We start from the raw sequence: 20610 nt of genomic DNA on the forward strand, positions 1-20610 counted from the left end.
AATGGACAATACTAACACTGATCCCCTGGCTTAAAGTGGAGATAAGTATACAATATTTAACTTAATAGGCCTTTGGAGACTTAATGAAGGCAAAGACTACTTAGAGGAAATCTAAATGTTCAGTAATAGAATAAATGTTTAAGTAAAATAGTTTACTTAATGCAGGCATTTAAAAATCTATTTTTGAGGGACTTCCCTGGTGGTCCAGTGGTTAAGACTCCGTGCTTCCAATGCAGGGGGTGCAGGTTCAATCCCTGGTGGAGGAACTAAGATCCCACATGCCACGGGGCGTGGCCACAAAAAAATTTTTTTTAAATCTATTTTTGAAAAACATTTAATGGCATGAGTAAATGGTAATGACTAATACCAAGTGAAAAAAACAGGTTATTAAAACTGTATCTAGGGCTTCCCTGGTGGCATAGTGGTTAAGAATCTGCCTGCCAATGCAGGGGACACGGGTTCGAGCCCTGGTCCGGGAAGATCCCACATGCTGCAGAGCAACTAAGCCCGTGCGCCACAACTACTGAGCCTGCGCTCTAGAGCCCGCGAGCCACAACTGCTGAGCCTGTGTGCCACAACTACTGAAGCCCACACGCCTAGAGCCCATGCTCCGCAACAAGAGAATCCACCGCAATGAGAAGCCTGTGCACCACAACGAAGAGTAGCCCCTGCTCTCCACAACCAGAGAAAGCCCGCACGCAGCAACGAAGACCCAACACAGATAAAAATAAATAAATAAAATAAATTTTTTTAAAAATGTATCTATAGCATTATTTCCTTTTTAGAAAAAAGAATTAATAGTATGTGTATATATATATATATATATATATATATATATATATATATAAAAACACATACATGCATAAAGATACTGGAAGGACGAACACCAGTACTTTCATAATATTATTTTATATATGGGTCACAGGATGGTGTGTTTGTTTTGCTTTCTGTCTATTTTCAAAGTTTGCTGCACTGAGCATGAATTACATTTTTTTAATGCCAAGTGATTTTAAAAGTTATTGTAATTAACACAATGAATTGTTGATTCTTGCCTATTGAGAAACCTCTTATATAATGTACTATGTCTGTAACTATTTTTAATAAACTTAACCTTTTTTGAGGTCAAGGAAATTACTGGTATGTTCTCCCGCAAAACTGACCCAGGTACCAATTTTTAAAAAAACAAGATTACTGAACTGAACTAATGGACCCACAAGTCTTATAATACATTGGATAGCAATTATTCCTATTACTAGAGAGGTAACTCTTTATAAAAGGAAATGAGTCCTTTTTAGAGAGCATTTTAAGTGATTCAACTGTGAAAATTTCAAACACTCAGTTTAGGAAACCAAAGGATACCTGCAAAAAGCAAGAGGAGAAAACAACTACACACTTTAACATATAAACATGGTCTGAGTGATTTCCATATGCATCAAAGTCCAAATAACATACCTAATTCAAAATTTTTTCCTTTGACCAAACTTTCATGTTACCATCTGTTTGTTCATCCAGCTCTTCACTAGTTGTTAAATGCTACAAATGTTAGGCACTGTGTATACACAAGTGATTAAGACAATCAATGTAGAGAACAGTCTAGTTAGGGACATTGTCAGAAGAATAACTAACTGCATTATAAAATGTGCTATACTATACATACACAAAAGGGCTATAATAGAAATATGAAAAGAGTGTTATAGGACACTACTTCCCGGGAAGAGTTGAGTTGAGGAAAGTTTGATAAAGGAAGAATAAACTTGGCTGGGATTTGAAGCAAGAAGAGGAGTTTGACAGATGAAAAAGAAGGAATAAAATATGCGAAATTATGCAGGCCCACAAGAGAACAGGGTAGAGATTAAGGTATTTCAAAGAGTGATGTGATTAACATGTTTGGGACAAGATCATCAAGGATTTTTCAGCCTACACAAATCTGACCTCTATTCTCTAAGCCAAGGGATTAGCAAACTTCTGGAAAGTACCAGATAGTGTACATTTTTAGTTTTGCAGGCCAAACAATCTCTGTCACGACCACTCAACTCTGCTGTTATAGCATAAAAGCAGCCATAAACAATATGTGACCAAATGAGCATGGCTGTATTCCAATAAAACTTAAATTTACAAAACAGGCAGCAGATCACCAGACTTGGCCCACAGCTCATAGTCTGCAGGCCCCTGCTCTAAGCACTAGGAAACTACCAGAGGCTTGTAAGCAGGGAAGTGACAAAATCAGCTCTGCGATCTAGAAAGACAATTCTGGTGGCAACAGTATGGAGGAGGGACTGAAGGAAAATGTTAAAGACATCTTCTAGACAGGAAGAGAAAAAGGATGTAAACTGAGGCCATACTCATACAGGCTAAGGAAAAGGTTTTTATTTGAGAAATATTGATGTGGTATTATCAACAGGCAAGGAAGAGCTAAGAATGACTGTTTGGGTACCCAACGGCTGGAAAGACACCATTAACCAAAATAGGGAAGGGAGAAAGGGAGAGGAGAGTTTGAGCATAATGTGTTTGATATGACTGAAGGACATGCAGGTGGAAATGTATGTAAGACAGATGTACAGAAACCACTGAAAGAGTGGTTTAAAGCAGAAACACAGATAACAGGCTGATAGTAATTAAGTGGTAACTGAAGTCACAGGGGCAGCTAGGGTATCTCAAGGAGAAAATATGGAAGAGGGCTGAGGACTGATTCAGTGTTCATCTCTGACTCACTCTCTTCCTTCCTTGCATTACTGTCTGCCAGGCATTACAGGAGACTTACATATACAATGGCATTTAATCAGCACAAAACTCTTCTAGATCGTGAATGAAATATTTACAGAACATGTCCTACAAGCAAGGCACTGTGGGGAAAATAAAGATGAATAAAACTTGGCCCTCATCATCAGGAGATTTACAAACTGGCAGAGAAATCAATTAACACCTTTTAAAATTAAATTACAATTTCTATCATTAAAAAATCTGGGGGAGGGCTTCCCTGGTGGCGCAGTGGTTGAGAGTCCGCCTGCCAATGCAGGGGACACGGGTTCGAGCCCTGGTCTGGGAAGATCCCACATGCCGCGGAGCAACTAGGCCCGTGAGCCACAGCTACTGAGCCTGCACGTCTGGAGCTTGTGCTCCGCAACAAGAGAGGCCGCGACGGTGAGAGGCCCGTGCACCGCGATGAAGAGTGGCCCCCGCTCGCCACAACTAGAGAAAGCCCTCGCACAGAAACGAAGACCCAACACAGCCATAAATAAATAAATAAATAAATTAAATAAATAAAATTATTAAAAAAAAAAAAAATCTGGGGGAATTCCCTGGCGGGCCAGTGGTTAGGACTCCCAAGCTTCCACTGCAGGGGGCTCGGGTTCGATCCCTGATTGGGGAACTAAGATCCTGCATGCCACATGCTGTAGCCAACAAATAAATAAATAAGTTACAAAAAAAATCAGGAAATTAAATTTAAATATCGTGCAAGATATTAGGTCTACATAGCCAGAGCAAAACAGCTGACTCAAATTAAACAAAAATAAAATCTACATTTTCCCTACTACTACTACTACTATTACTATTACTACTGGCTCTTAGTTACAGGGTCCTTACAGGTTACAGGCAACTCTACTCCATCCCCAGAAAAACTCTTTTCATAAACTATTCCATTGAATCCTCACAAATACTCTAAGGCAGTTACTATTATTATCTCGTATTACTAAAAAGGTTTACAGAGTAACTGGCCCAAGGTCACACAGCTAGCAAGAAGGAAAACCAGGATTCCACTGAAGTTCACATCTGATTCCAAACCTGTGCTCATGACCATTACATTGTACTGCTGCCAGACAGTTTCACAGCATTTCTCTCATTTCCATTTCGTGAGGAGAAAGTTACTATTCTACTGCCTGTGGTGAAGAAAGCAAGAAGAACGAGATGGAAGAGAAAGAGCCCCAATTTAGAGGAATACTGTGATCACCTGGAAATAGAAGAAAGCAGTCCAATGAGGTCTACAATGACAGTGGTGATTACTGGTGATTCACATCTTGACAAGGCAGTCTGGAGAATACAGTTTTTCTTCTTAGGTTGCTATAAGCCTGGTGTCTAGGCAGCCACAGCGTGAATATTTTATAGGCCTCAAAATCCAACAGTATGATTATTCAGAGAGCTAAGCATTTTTGGAAAGACATTTTACATACTTAATCTCAGGATGCTTATTTGCCTTCTGACTTGTAAATCATCTGTAACAAGAATAAAATTTAGTAAGTACCACCAATTTTCATAAGAGATTTAAATCTAAAAACCAAAGTAAAAGACAGGGAGCACAGGGTTTTTTTTTTCTTTAATATTTATTTATTTATTTATTTATTTTGGTTGCATTGGGTCTTCATTGCTGCGCACGGGCTTTCTCTAGTTGTGGCGAGCGGGGGCTACTCTTCCTTGCGGTGCATGGGTTTCTCATTGCGGTGGCTTCTCTTGTTGCGAGTGCGGGCTCTAGGCGTGTGGGCTTCAGTAGTTGTGGCACAAGGGCTCAGTAGTTGTGGCTCACGGGCTCTAGAGCGCAGGCTCAGTAGTTGTGGTGCAGGTTGTTGAAATAATACAAGTGAAGGATGACATGGGGACCTCCCTGGCAGTCTAGTGGTTAAGACTCCGCGCTTCCACTTCATGGGGCACAGGTTCGACCCCTGGAAGGGGAACTAAGATCCCATACCCCTCATGCCTCATGGCACGGCCACCAAAAATATAAATAAATAAAATAAAATTTTAAAAGATATGACTGCCATGACCTCCTGACTCCACGGCCAGATCTAATCCCCCTAGTACTTCATTATTAATCTTGTTATTTGATTAATACATACCTTCCCCTGAAGAGAGTAAAATCCACGAAGGACATTCCATGTCCATTTTTGCTCACTGTAGTTCTCCCAGAGCCTAGCACAGTGGCCTGGCATATAGTAGGCACTCAAATACTTGTTGAATGACTGACTCTAACTATTTTGTCTTTCAAATTTTGAAATGCAATACCTGTCTCATTATCCTGTCACACACAAAAAAAAATGAGTCTACTTCTTTATACCTAGGTTTATTTAAACTGATAATCTGTAGATGCTGGTAAAAAGAAGCATCATTTCAATGAGGGAAATAAATCTTGCCAGGACAATATATTAAAACATATTATTTCTTTTTTTTGGCCACACCACATGGCATGCGGAACTTCCCCAACCAGGGATCGAACCCATGCCCCCTGCAGTGGAAGCGCAGAGTCTTAACCACTGGACCATCAGGGAAGTCCCTAAAACATATCATTTCTTAAAACCATTCTCCCTGCTTCCTCAAGTCCAGATTCTGCCAGAATTTTCTGAAACTCAGACCGGATCATGCCTTTCATCAAAAACTTCCAACAGCCTGAGATAAAGTCCAAAAGATACAGGGTACTTACAGTCTCTCCCTATTATAGCTTTCTTATCTCCTACTATCTTGATGCACTCTTTACTCCAGCCACAAAGAAATAAAAGGGAGAAGGTAGCCAGTACTTATTGAATACCTACTGTTAGGAAAACTGCTATATATTTCTAATATATTTATTTATATATTTCTATATCTATTTCTATATATCTATCTATCTCCTTGGAATGCCCCTTTCATTTCTTTGTCTACAGACAAACTCCCAATTCAACCTTCAGGACACACATCAGCCAAGTTTGGAAATAATTGAACCAGATTACATCAAGGATCCCTTCCATTGCTAAGATTCTGAGAACCATGATCCTTCTAGTAATGAAGCAGTCTCCAAGAGCGATATGAACTAGAAAGTTCAAAAGATTTCATCATTAATTTCATCTATGTCAAAACATACAATTAACAAACCAAGTGAAATGTGTAAACCTTTATTGATCCTGGTTTCCAAAAAAAAATTTTTTTAAGGCAGTCTGGGCCAACTGGGGAAATCTGAATACAGGTCAGACAGAGAATATTATAGAATTATTTTCCCAGATGTGATAATGATAGAATTGTGGTTACATAAAGAGAATGACCTTGTTAGGAGATGCATTCTTACATATTTAGGGGTGAGGTGTCAATGTCAGCAACATATGACCAAATGGTTAAGCAAAGAAAAAAATAAAGCAAATATGGCAAGACGTGAAAGTGCTGAATGTACTGTTCAATTTTTCTGTATGTTTAAATTTTTTTTATAATAAAAAGTTGAAAAAATAGAAAGCCATACTATCATGAATTGTCACCTAAAAAAGATGACTGCTACACAATCCCAGAGCTGATCCAGCCATGGCAAAACTTCACTCACTCTCTGAGGCCATCTTTACCTAGGTTTCCCAACAGAAGCCCTGCTTAGGCATCTTTGCATCCTCTGGGATTGCTCAGAAAATGCCCTGCTCCCCAGTTCAGAGACACTGGCTCCAGGGTCACAGCTTTGAACCACACAGGTGAAAGGGAACCCACCTGGCAAGCAGTACTGCGATGGCAAAGGCCTAGAGTAAGAACATTTCTAAGGGGCTCAAAGGCAGTGGATGCCTTGAAGTACCAATTATCCTCCTCCAGCATTAGCCACCATGCAGGCAGCTAACAGTACAGGCTTTGGAGTTAGCACTGGCCTGGGCCCTCTCCTACCTTCAGCCTCTTCCCAGCTGTGCCTACTTGGCCAGGTTCATTTATCCATTCCACTTTTAATGGAATAGTCGCTGTGTGACAGGCACTGTTCAAGCTTTAAATGTCCTTGGGCTATGGTCCTCTGAGGTGTAAACTGGGGATATGACAGCACATCCCTCAGTAAGTGAGAATTAATAAGAAAAGCAGTGTCTAGCACATGTGATCACTCAATGCTATCAACCACTACCTACCAAGAAGATGGTTCACACACATACGACTGCTTCTGTAGAGGGCACTCTGTTCCTGGCAGTACTGCCATTACTATTTGGAAGAGAAAAACGATTACTATCTCTGGGTGATGATGGCAGATGTACATAGCACCTCATTCTGCTCCCTCTTGAGATTTCACGAAAACTGCAATCAATAAAAGGAGTTTTTAGAAAGTCATAAACTCCTAACAATAGGGAGAACAGAAGATGAAACAATAGCAATAAAATTTTGAAAGCTGGAAAGTAGATGGACATGGTAACTGACTTAGCACACCCAAGAAAGCCGAATTTCCAAGCCAGTAGCGGGGAAAGCTGAGAACCAACACAGTGACAACTTGGGGGGAAGCAGGAAGAAAAGTCAGATCCCAGAACCTGTCCCTTTTCTCGTCATGGTACTGGCAACTGCTTCTTCCATATCCTGGCAGAAATCTGAGGTTTCTTCCCCCCACTGTGTCTTGTGTTCTGGACTGGGGGATACCAGGCATAACAGAAGATGGAGGTATCATACTGAAAACTGGACAGAAGGGACCTCTGTTCCTCTGTTCTGGTGCAGAAGACTAGCAGCCAGATCCTTTCCTTCCAGATAAGAATCTGGAAAGCTATGCAGAGAAAGAAAACTTAAAACAAAATCACTATAACCTCAGAGATAAGAGAACATCTTGCATTTTAAAGGAAGAACAGGATACTATCGTAAGAAACATTCAGAGACTAAAAAATAGCTTTGAAAAATAAAAACATAACCATGGAATTTTTTTTTTAATCCAAATACAAAGGTTGAGAAATAAAACTTAAGAAAATCTAGCAGTGCAAATTCCCCGGTGGTCCAGTGGTTAAGACTCCGCTCCTTTATTGCCGAGGGCATGGGTTTGATCCCTGGTCAGGGAACTAAGATCTCACAAGCCGCGTGGTGCCCCCAACCCTCAGCCCCCCAAAATCTAGCAGTAAGTAGATGGAAAACAGAAGAAAACAGGTAAGAAAATTAGAAGACCTTTAAAAGATTCACATCTAAATAACAGGTGTTTCAGGAGACACTATAGAGAATACAAGGGAGAAAAATAACAAAATATTCAGGAAAATCTCTCCAGAATAGAAAGTACTGTATTTCCAGATTTAAAGGGCCCATCAAATACTCAACCTAATGGATGAAAATAGACCCACGCTAAGACAGGCCATTTTAAATTTCAAACCACTGGAGTCAAAGCAGAAATTAGTCTGCAGAAATTAAAAACAAAACAAAAACAAGGGCTTCCCTGGTGGCGCAGTGGTTGAGAATCTGCCTGCCAATGCAGGGGACACGGGTTCGAGCCCTGGTCTGGGAAGATCCCACATGCCGCGGAGCAACTAGGCCCGTGAGCCACAATTACTGAGCCTGCGCATCTGGAGCCTGTGCTCCGCAACAAAAGAGGCCGCGATAGTGAGAGGCCAGCGCACCGCGATGAAGAGTGGCCCCCACTTGCCACAACTAGAGAAAGCCCTCGCACAGAAACGAAGACCCAACACAGCCATAAATAAATTAATAAAAAAAAAAACAAAAAAAAAACACAGGTCAAATACAAAGGATCAGGAATCATAATACTTTGGAATTCTCAGCAGCAACACGAGAGGCAAGATGACAATAGACCAATTACTTCAAAATTCTGAAAGAAAATTATTTCCAACTAAAATTCTATTACCAGCCAAAATATCAGTCAAGTATGAGGATAGAATCAAAACATATTCAGACAAGCAACGTCTCCAAGAAAACGTAACTCTTCTTGTCAAGAAGCTACTGGAGTTTGAGTGCCACCGGAGAGAGTAAATCAACGAAAGGGAATACAGGAAAGATCCCCACACAGGAGAGCTAAAGAGAATCCAGCTATGCCCCAGACGAGGAGGACAACCAGGCCAGACTGAAGCAGTGTAACCAGGTACTACACCAGCTTTTATTTTTTTAATTTTTTTTTTTTTAGTTTTTATTTATTTATGGCATGCAGGATCTTAGTTCCCCAACCAGGGATCAAACCCGTGGCCCCTGCAGTGGAAGTGCAGAGTCTTTTTTTTTTTTAATACATCTTTATTGGAGTATAATTGCTTCACAATACTGTGTTAGTTTCTGTTGTACAGCAAAGTGAATCAGCCATATGCATACCTATATCCCCATATCCCCTTCCTCTTGAGCCTCCCTCCCACCCTCCCATCTCACCCCTCTAGGTCGTCGCAAAGCACTGAGCTCATCTCTCTGTGCTACGCTGTTGCTTCCCACTAGCCATCTATTTTACATTTGGTAGTGTATATATGTCGATGCTACTCTCCCGCCACCCCACCTCCATGTCCTCAAGTCCATTCTCTGTGTCTGTCTTTATTCCTGCCCTGCCACTAGGTTCATCAGTACCATTTTGTTTTTGTTTTTTTAAGATTCCATATATATGTGTTAGCATACGGTATCTGTTTTTCTCTTTCTGACTTACTTCGCCCTGTATGACAGACTCTAGGTCCATCCACCTCACTACAAATAACTCAATTTCATTTCTTTTTATGGTTGAATAGTATTCCATTGTATATATGTGCCACATCTTCTTTATCTATTCATCTGTCGATGGACATTTAGGCTGGGAAGCGCAGAGTCTTAACCACTGGACCACCAGAGAAGTCCCTATGCCAGCTTTTTAACCTGAGGACTGAATGCCCTATGAACCTGACCCAGATTCCTATCTGTACTCAGCTGTGCTTGGCTTGATCTTGATCATATGCTGATGCAGTTCCTGCTTTCCTTCTGAACCCTGCAGCCTGCATCAGCAAAGGACATTCACTTCCCTCACAGAAGGTTCTACTCTGACCTACACTGGTAACGGCATGCATGCCACGGTGAGCAGCCCACTCCCTCAGACTGTATTTCTGCCATCTTTCCAGTATTTGGTCCACACTAGAGCCCTCTGATGCCCTGACTGTAGTGAACACCGTATCCCAAGACTCACTCATAACACTGCCCACTGACCTCCTCAGAAAGGACCCCTGTCAGGGAAACAGTCAGGGAAGCTGAAGCCATTCTGTCCTGCTCATCTTTCCTGGAAGCTTTCATCTAAAAGTGACAATATTGTCCTTTCCTTACACAGTCAGATTTGTGCTTACAATTATGGAACAAATTTTTAATCTCAAATTGAGAAAGCGCTAGCATTTTCTAACAAGCCTGTTTGGACCTCATCTGTGCTCTGAGGAAAATAACTTTGTTATCACAGTTTATTTAATGAACAATCCACTGTTAATAAAGACACAGTTTATAGTCCTGTAAGGTTTCAGTTTAACTGCAGAAATTAATAAGGTGTTATGATTTTATAGTCTGGTAGAAATGATTAATCACAAGGTATTATGATTTTGTTGCCCTCTTGAACATTAACCAATTATATCTAACTCAGCAATTTTATTGAGACATTCTTTCCCTATGGACTACACAGATATCTATTTCTTAAATCCTCTTAAAACCGGTTCTTTGTGGGACTTCCCTGGGGTCCAGTGGTTAAGAATCCACCTTCCGATGCAGGGGACTCGCGTTCGATCCTAGCTGGGAAACTAACATCCCACCTGCGCGCAGCAACTAGTGAGAAGCCCTAAACAAAGAGCCCCGCGCACTGTAATGAAGACCCAGCGCAGCCAAAAACAAAAACAAAAAAACAACAAAAAAAACAGTTCTTTGTGGCACTCTCAATAACTATAAAATAAAACTCTGAAACATGCTATGTGTATGAGAATTTTGTTTTTAACACTGTTCACTCAAAACTAAATATACTGTTTATGTGTAAATATTTATATACGTGTGCATATATGTACATGTGTATATTTATGTATTAATGTGTAAAGCTTATTTTAAATTTATTTATTTTATTTATTTTTCGCTGCTTTGGGTCTTTGTTGCTGCTCTCGGGCTTTCTCTAGTTGCAGCAAGCGGGGGCTACTCTTCACTGTGGTGCGCGGGCTTCTCACTGCAGTGGTTTCTCTTGTTGCAGAGCACGGGCTCCAGGCGCGCGGGCTTCAGTAGTTGTGGCACGTGGGCTCAGTAGTCGTGGCTCGCGGGCTCTAGAGCGCAGGCTCACTAATTATGGCGCACGGGCTTAGTTGCTCTGCGGCATGTGGGATCTTCCTGGACCAGGGCTCGAACCCGTGTCCCCTGCACTGGCAGGCAGATTCTTAACCACTGCACCACCAGGGAAGCCCTGTAAAGCTTATTTTAAAAAGCAAGAGAAAGACTGGAATTCCCTGGCGGTCCAGTGGTTGGGACTCGGCACTTTCAGTACCAAGGGCCCGGGTTCGATCACTGATCCGGGAGCTAAAGTCCCACAAGCCACGTGGCATGGCCAAAAAACAAAACAAAATGAAAGCAAGAAAAAGATTAATTTAAAAAATCAGGGTAGAGGCCACCTCTGGAAGAAAGATGTAAATGTTTCATTTCTTAATTTGGTTGTAGATACAATGTTGATCATTGCAATAGTATTATTTAAATTATATATTTATATATATTCTGTACACTTTTTTTGGTACCTGAGATACATTTTGCAACAAAAGAAACATTTAAAAAGAGAACAAGAACTTCTGTTACTGTTGGATATTCAAGGAGATTACAACAGGAGGGTATTACACAGCCTCTGTTCACATTTTCTCTTCCTGAAGGCCTTCTCTATTCATTCCTGCCAAGCCAATCAAATGAGTCAATATAACCTTAAAGTCAACATCATTAAATGCTAACAAGGTTAATAAATTAACCATTATTTAACCTGGTCCTCAAAATTTTTTTGATCCAGTCTCTAAATATAAAAAGACACACAGATTCTAAGAAATGCATTTAAATCAAGCAAATTAACTACTGCTTTTTTTTTTAATCACCACTAGAATTTAATTAATTAATTAATTAATTAATTAATTTAATTTTGGCTGTGTTGGGTCTTCGTTTCTGTGCGAGGGCTTTCTCTAGTTGCGGCAAGCGGGGGCCACTCTTCATCGCGGTGCGCGGGCCTCTCTCACTATCGCGGCCTCTCTTGTTGCGGAGCACAGGCTCCAGACGCACAGGCTCAGTAATTGTGGCTCACGGGCCTAGTTGCTCCGCGGCATGTGGGATCTTCCCAGACCAGGGCTCGAACCCGTGTCCCCTGCATTGGCAGGCAGATTCTCAACCACTGCGCCACCGGGGAAGCCCCAACTACTGCTTTTAAATTATAAAATCCTTCAAGTTACAAAAAAAGATTCCTGGTAAAAAGAGCACTACCTGAAACTTATCCAACAATGCCCAAAAGATTTTCATGCAGTAAGTTTTTTAATGGCTAAAACCCAAAAACAACCAAACGTCCATCATTAAGGGGCCAATAAAATATATTAGAGTACATCTAAACAGCTGCATACTGTACAGCACTTTAAAAATGAGGAAGGTGCACACTGATATGGAGACGTGTCCTTATATTAAGTCAGTTGCCCAAAAGTATCATAGTACTATCCCCTCCTAGGGACTGGAATTCAGGATGCAAAGTAAAGAAACAAGGAATTCTAACTTTTCACTTGATATACTTCTGTGCTGTTTCAATTTTTTACTTGATATTATTCTGTAACATTACAAAAAATGTTTACAACCTGGATATATTACCGTAATCATTTAAAAAGAGCAGATAAGGATAAACTAATAATATAAATTCTTTACCTCGGACTCCAGAAGTGAATTCAGAAATGACCAGCCAGTTAAGGCTGCCTTAATCCTAACGGGCCGAGGAGGATGGGGGAGGGGAAGGCGTGTCTCCGGAAGAGGAACACTGCATCCTCTCCGTGCTCTCATTAACCCAGCTTTTCCTGTCGGGTCTATAGTCAAGATAACTTTTGATGTTCATTTTAAGGACGAAGAGGCTTGCAACACTATTATCGGTAAAAAGATGGCTAACGTTGGTTCTATGTCTGAAAACTATGTTTGTCTGAAGATGATGGAAAAGAAGTGTAACAATCCTGGGAGTAAGAGGCTTGGGAATTGTTAAGGAAAGGGATTTATAGCGCAGGTAGGTGAAGAATTTGAGAGAAGAGGTGGGACACCCCGAAGAGAAATCAATGTCTTTGAGAGGCGTAACGCTCATTACACATTCACTCCCATCGGAGGCTTGAATCCTTCCCCAACACACACACACACACACACACACACACACACACACACACACACACACACACACACACACACACACACACACACACGGCGCCAGCAGCGGGGAGGGAGCGAGCATAGTCGATCTCAGCACTGCTTGGGCTTTAAAAGGTCATATACTTACCTTTCAAATTAAGCACCTTCCATTGATTAACTCGGAAGCCAATTTATTGGTTAAAAACCAAAATGGTCTTCCCCAGCACAACTACCTTTGCTACATGGGCAACTCTCTGCTGCTCTTTATCTAAAAGGGCACGAACACTTTATGATTAATACGCGAAAGAAGGTTGACCCTCTTCCATTACCATTTCACACCTCTGTACCTGACTCTCCTAAGGAGAGACTCGGAAAAGAGCGCCGAACACTGAAAACATTCCCAGCCGAGGTTCAGAGCAAACGGGAGGGGCGACGAAGCACCTGAGTGGCCCCCTGACGCCCCGTGCGGGCCGCACATCGTCTCCCCACCGCCCGTCGCCCCGGAAAGCTGACAGGCTCGAGACGGAAATCTTTCCAGACCTTCCAGGTAAGCAATCCGACGGCGAGACAACGCGGCGGTGCGGCCAGCCCCGGCCGAGCGCCAGCCACGCTCGCCCGAGGGGACGCGGGCTGGTGCGGAGGCGGCGGCGGCGGCTCCCGCCCCGCAGAACGCCCGGAAGCCCCGCGGACCCGCTCCACCCGGCGGCGCCCCTCACTGGAGAGGCCGGGCCGGGCGTCGCCGCACCTCGCAGGCCGGGCCGGACGAGCCGGGGGTGCCTTCCTACGCGCGGGCGGCAAGCGTCAGCCCCTCGCACGCCCCAAACCAGCCTCCCGCACTCACCCGGCTTCCCCGACGCCCAAGCCGACACCAGGCGCGCGCGCGCAGAGGAGAAGGCGGCTCAGCCGCGGCCGAGCCGGGGTCCTCGGCTCCACCTCAGCCCTCGGTAGCCCGGAGCAGTCGGCGGGCGAAAGGCGAGAGCGCCGGCGGGGCGGGGCGCGGCGCCGTGCGCACCGCAGCAGCCAATCCGCGCGCAGCAAGTGGCCAGCCGGGGCGGGGCGGTGCTCTAGGGGCGGGGCGAGGACGCCACGGGGCGGAGCGAGGGCTCCGGGGTTTTTCCGGCCCTCCGGGAGTTGCCGGCCAGGCTTGGCGTCTTACAATTCGTGGATGCGTAGACCTGGCCACTCCTGTTGCCTTCTGGGTGGCAGCAGAGCTGTGTTTCTGCTCAGGGACTTCAAGTGCAACATCCGTAAGATCATGTGCAGGGGGAGCCAAAGACCCAGGGGCAGGGGCTCTCTTTGCCTATAGGCCCAGAGGCGTTGACCACCAGCTGCCCAGTATAGGGCACGTGGTCCAAGAGGGTTCTCAGGAACTGAAGGTCTGTAAAGATGTCCTTTTCTAATCCCCGCCACTCAGAAATGGAGGCCTAGAAAGGTGAAGTTACTTGTCCAAGGCTACCAACTACTACTGTAACCCGAGGTTACGAACACAACTAACTAGTCTTCTGATTCTGTCCTGAAGCTTTTCCCGGCCATCCACCAGATTTTTGTTTTTCTTATAGTCAGGTGTCTTCCTACTGTCTCCTTTAAAGACGCTACATCTTGAATTTTAAATGTAACTTCAACAGCCTTTGCAAGCCCCGTCTGTCTAAATTTCCTACGGAATATAAAATGTCATTTAGTTGTTTGGGGGAAAGACATTGTGTAAGTCCAGTTATTATCAATAGAAATCTAAAAAAGCTTTTACCTGAAGTATAATGAAATAAAAGGTTTTGTGTCCCAAGTTATCACAAAAGGCCATCCTCTTCTACTCCTGTTACTCCTATAGCTCTTATACGTGTAAGAGGAACAATCCCTACTTTTTGATATTTTTTCCACTATCTCTCAGTTCTCATTTTCATGGATACTATTTTTCTATCTTGTATATTTTATATACACTTGCAGTTACATTACCCATCATCCTGATAGCATGTGCTAGGATCTAGGTGCTCAATAAATATTTGTTGAATAAATTACTTTTAAAATATGTGCAACCTTAAAACTAGTTAAATTGCTGACCTATGAAAGTTGACTTTTTAAAATAAGTTTTTAGGGATTTCCCTGTCTGTCCAGAGGTTGGAACTCTGTGCTTCCACTGCGGGGGATGCAGATTCGATCCCTGGTCGGGGAACTAGGATCCTGCAGGCCATACAGTGTGGCCAAAAAGTAAGTAAGTAAATAAATAAATAAAAGGTTTTGAAATCTTGCTTCTTTTTTGATTATTGTATTAGGGTTAGGTTTGGCTCCATGAAGCAGGGGAAAACAACCAGAAAATAAGAGTGGCTTAAACAAAAATGGTATTTCCCTCTCAAGTTTTAGAAGTCCAAAGTTAGTCTAGAGCTGGCCTGGCACTTCATGGAGACAGATGCAGCCTCCTTGTTCCAGCCAAGAAAGTCACACATGTATTTATTTATGCTTTCAAATATACTAGCATTTGGAAGATATCAGCCTCCGTTCCCAATGTCACCTCATAGTCTAAGAGAGCTGCTGGAGCTCTAGCCATTATACTTGCATTCCAACCAGAAGATGAGAGGACAAAGGGAACACGCACTCTCTTTAAGAACCTTTCCCAGGACTTCCCTGGTGGTCCAGTGGTTAAGAATCCACCTGCCAATGCAGGGGACGCAGGTTTGATCCCTGGTCAGGAAACTAAGATCCCACATGCCCCGAGACAACTAAGCTCACACATGCCACAGCTACAGAGCCCACACGCCTCAAGGAAAGGTCCCACATGCTACAACTAAGACCCGACGCAGCCATAAATAAATAAAGTGGTTGTACTATTTTTAAAAAAAGAACCTTTCCCAAAGTTCGCATATACCATTTCTGCTTTCATTCTGCTGGCAAAAACTTAGTCACTTGGCTACACTAAACCGGAAGGGAGGCTAGAAAATGCAGTTTCAGTACTGAGGAAGAAAGGAAGAATAGATACTGGGGGACAAGTAGAAGTTTCTACCATAGTCTCAAATCTCATCACTGTTTAAAACATTAAGTATTTTAAGATTCTCCTAGATTTTTTACCTTTATTACAGAAGAGTATCTGAGAATAAATGCTTACCCCCATTTATGAAGAAGGATGTTACTGTTGACCTACCATTAGGATGCACATGCTTTGAGTTGCCTTCCCAGACGTGAGAGGGGACTTGCACTAAAGCAGCTTGTTTCTCTATCATTCTGTAAGCCTCTACTTCACAGAGAGTCAAACATGTATGTAGCTATGCTTTCAAAAATATGGGCATTTGAAAGATATTGGGATTAAGTTGCTGATGTCAACATTTCAGTGTCAACATTTCAATGTACTGATTTGAGTCTTTAGTAAAGTTGCAGATCAGCTTTAAAAAAAACTCCACATATGCCCTGATTCAGTTGGTATTCGATTATCTCTCTACCTAAGCATGTTTTCTTAAATTCCTATTACCTCCTAGATTCTGGAGTTTTGTGACTTCAGGACCATTTTCAGGTTTGGGCCAGGACAGGTTCTAAAAGACCTACTTCCCCTAAAACTGGACAGGTAGAATCCAGTCCAGTTGGTTCAAACCTACTAAGAGAAAGGAACAATCCAGGCTGTCCTTCACACCAGGTTCCACAGGTTCTGGTTTGTTCTTACTTTCTTGAGGCTGCTTCATGAACTTACTCTAATGGATGGCATTCATGTCCCATCTTTTAAGTACACCAAAGTATACTGCAGGAGCTATGTTATGTAAAGCATATTGTGTAACCATGTACTTCCAAAAATACTGTCTTTCTCCATAACCTTATTGGGTTGTGAAACAAAAAGACTTCCTGTTAGTAAGTCAGTTAGAACTGTTGTATTTGGATGAAGTTGACTTGAGACTAAGATCACATTCCTTTGGATCTTAAATGACCCTCTCCTAAAAGGATGGATATTCAGTATCAGTCATTTAGGTTAAAGATGGTCTTTTAGAGGGAAAACAGGATACCAAAGCTTGGAAGATCATTTGATTTAGGCAGAAGAGGAAACACTTCTTTCTGAAGTCTAGACTCTGATGACAGTGGATACATTTATCAGTTGGTTTCTTTCAGTTACAAATAACAGAAAAAACAATCTCAAACTGGCTTTTTAGAATAGCAAAAGCAAACAAACAAACAAAAAACCTAGTTTTAGAACAGAAAAAGGGGGACATAATCTCAGTTTAAATAGAGATACATACAGAGAAAATGAGAAGTATGATACTGTCACAAATGAGTCAGGATTTTTTATGTATCATGTTAAAATAACCATCTATGTTGTGACACAGGAAGAGGTGGTGATGAAATATTACAAGTACTGTAAGGATACATGCAGGATATATGGATATATGCAGACACCAGTGTTTAAAAGACTGATACGGAGACAAATTCTTCAGTGGGTAACAGGGAACAGAGGATGGGTCAGAAAAAGATACAGTAGTATAGTAGTATAAGAAGCATAAAGGGACTTCCCTAGTGGCTCAGTGGTTAAGAATCTACTTGCCACAGGTTCAATCCCTGGTCCAGGAAGATCCCACATGCACCACAACTACTGAAGCCCGGGCACTCAAGGGCCCACGTGCCACAACTACTGAGCCCACGTGCTGCAGCTACTGAAGCCGGCGCGCCTAGAGCCTGTGCTCCGCAACAAGAGAAGCCACCACAATGAGAAGCCCGCGCACCGCAACGAAGAGTAGACCCCACTCGCCACAACTAGAGAAAGCCTGTGTGCGGCAACAAAGACCTAATGCAGCCAAAACTAAAAAAAAAAAAAAAGCCCTAAATAAGTTAGATGGAAGGCCTCTGGGGACAGTACAAGACAGAAATACAATAGGTGACCCCAAAATTAATAAATCATTTCAACACGTAATTTTTATAATATAGATTGACTTTAATTATACTAGAAGGGTAGCACATATGAAATGTTTTTTAAACAATGCTTATTGATGAAATTAATGAGATTACTGAGTTTCATGTATGTCTTCTGTATTAGTTATCTATTGCTATCTAGCAAATTATCCCAAAACATCAGCAACTTGAAACATCAACTATTTATTTATAATCTTGTACAATTTCTGAGGGTCAGGAATCTGAGAGCAGCTTAGTTGAGTTGTTCTGGCTCAGGATTCCTCATGAGCTTATAATTAAACTGTCAGCTGGGGCTGCAAACATCTGAAGACTTGACTGAGGCTCTGCTTCCCATAAAGCTTACTTGCATGGCTGTTGGCTGGAGACCTTGGTTCCTGAATACATGTGCCTCTCCACAAGGCTGCCTCAAGATATGGCAACTGGCTTTACTCAGAGTGATCTGAGAGAGAGTGAGAGCAGGAAGCTTCTAGCCTCAGAAGAGATATACCATCACGTTTGCTATATTCTATTGGTCACACAGAGCATACCATCATGTTTGCTCTATTGTGAGAGAGCGCTACACAAAAAAATGTGAATATCAGAAAGGGGATTTTTAGGGGCCGTCTTGGACGCTAGCTATGACCTCCACTAATTTAATAACATTTGCTTCTAAATTAAAAGGGATCTCTGATCTCCTCTGGTACATGTTTGCCTTCAGCACTGCACATGCAAACTCCAATAGGCATGTAGTACTGGTAATTCTAATGCCATAAGCCACGGTGCCATGTTTTTCTAAAATGAGGTACAACTCTTGGTAATATTCCCAAGAAAATGAAGTACAATTTTCACAGTAGTTGTCTTTATGGGAAAAAAATGAGTGTATTTAAAATCATGCAAAATTATGTCATATTTATATGTAAAATATAATCCCATTCTAGGCTTAAATGACTATAAACAGAGTATTCACCCACATGAATGTCTGGTGGGACATTTGAATGTTGAGCAGGACACGGAACAATTCCTCATTTTGGTCAACCACCTGTACATTGCAAAACACCCGACATCCCTGGCCTCACCTCCTGAATGCCTGTGGTCAGGGGTGATGTTTGAAATACTTAACAACTAGGGACTTCCCTGGTGGCGCAGTGGTTAAAAATCTGCCTGCCAATGCAGGGGACACGGGTTCAAGCCCTGGTCTGGGAGGATCCCACATGCCGCAGAGCAACTAAGCCCATGCACCACAACTACTGAGCCTGTGCTCTAGAGCCCATGAGCCACAACTACTGAGCCCACGTGCCACAACTACTGAAACCCATGCACCTGGAGCCCATGCTCCACAACAAGAGAAGCCACTGCAATGAGAAGCCTGCACACCACAGTGAAGAGTAGCCCCTGCTCGCTGCAACTAGAGAAAGCCCGAGAGCAGCAACAATGACCCAAAGCAGCGAAAAATAAATAAAATAAATAAATTTAAAATAAGCTTTACACATTAATACATAAATATACACATGTACATATATGCACACGTATATAAATATTTACACATAAACAGTATATTTAGTTTTGAGTGAACAGTGTTAAAAACAAAATTCTCATACACATAGCATGTTTCAGAGTTTTATAGTTATTGAGAGTGCCACAAAGAACTGTTTTTTTTGTTGTTTTTTTGTTTTTGTTTTTGGCTGCGCTGGGTCTTCATTACAGTGCGCGGGGCTCTTTGTTTAGGGCTTCTCACTAGTTGCTGCGCGCAGGTGGGATGTTAGTTTCCCAGCTAGGATCGAACGCGAGTCCCCTGCATCGGAAGGTGGATTCTTAACCACTGGACCCCAGGGAAGTCCCACAAAGAACCGGTTTTAAGAGGATTTAAGAAATATCTGTGTAGACCATTGGGAAAGGAATGTCTCAATAAAATTGGGGGAGGGGGAAAGGGGAAGCGGGGAACGGGGGAGGAGGAGGGGGAGGGGGGAAAGGGGAGGGGGGAAGGGGAGGGGGGAGGAATTGGGAGATAAGGATTGACACATATACACTACTGATACTATGTATAAAATAGATAACTAATGAAAACATATTGTATAGCACAAGGAGCTCTACTTAATGCACTGTGGTGACCTGAATGGGAAAGAAGTCCAAAAGGGAGGGGATACATGTATATGTATGGCTGATTCATTTTGCTGTACAGTAGAAACTGACACAGCATTGTAAAGCAACTATACTCCAATAAAAATTAATTTTAAAAAAAACTAGGATTTTTTTAGGTGCCAGCCAGCATGACATACTGGTACAAATGGGCTAAACAGAAGCTCGGCCAGTAGTGCCCCTCTAATCATCTTGTCAACTGAAAATTCTCCCACAAATTTCCAAACCGTCCTCTCGGGGGCAGTAATGCCTCTGCTGAGAACCACTGATTTACCACTGAGGACCACACCCTGCACCCAGCATTTCATGTTCATCATCTCAAAGGATTACAACAATCTTGCATTTGACAGATGAGAAAACAGAAGCCCAGAAAGGTCTCATAGCTAGCGAGTGGAAAACCCTGGATCTGAGTTCAAGTCTCTCGAGCTCTGAAGCCCATTCATTTCCTCTCCCCTACCTCACATTTCCTCTTGCTCGTCGGTGTTACAGTTAGTCAGGGAGGCAGGGACCTCGAGGGAAATAAAGGACAAGAATAATAATCCAGCTAGAAAACACACTGAATCCTACCTACTATACAGCACAAGGAGCTCTACTCCATACATATAGTAATTACCTATATGGAGAAAGAAGTTTAAAAAAGAGTGGATATATGTG

General features: G+C 42.5%; 1 protein-coding gene across 2 annotated transcripts in view; it reads right to left on the reverse strand.

Moving 5' to 3' along the window:
• Positions 1–13956, reverse strand: part of TMEM50B (transmembrane protein 50B) — a 36764-nt gene extending 22808 nt beyond the window's left edge. The window contains exons 1-2 of one of the 2 annotated variants that reach the window (XM_057546184.1): positions 13808–13948; positions 3950–4211 (exon numbers count right to left, since the gene is read on the reverse strand). The gene's annotated coding sequence lies outside the window, so the exon portion shown is untranslated. Of the gene's footprint in view, positions 1–3949; positions 4212–13807 lie in introns of both variants that reach the window. The other variant, XM_057546183.1, reaches the window with a different exon arrangement.
• Between the last annotated feature and the right edge of the window lie 6654 nt (positions 13957–20610).

Source organism: Balaenoptera acutorostrata, chromosome 4, assembly GCF_949987535.1.
Source record: "Balaenoptera acutorostrata chromosome 4, mBalAcu1.1, whole genome shotgun sequence".
In the NCBI taxonomy this organism is placed as follows: Eukaryota; Metazoa; Chordata; class Mammalia; order Artiodactyla; family Balaenopteridae; genus Balaenoptera; species Balaenoptera acutorostrata.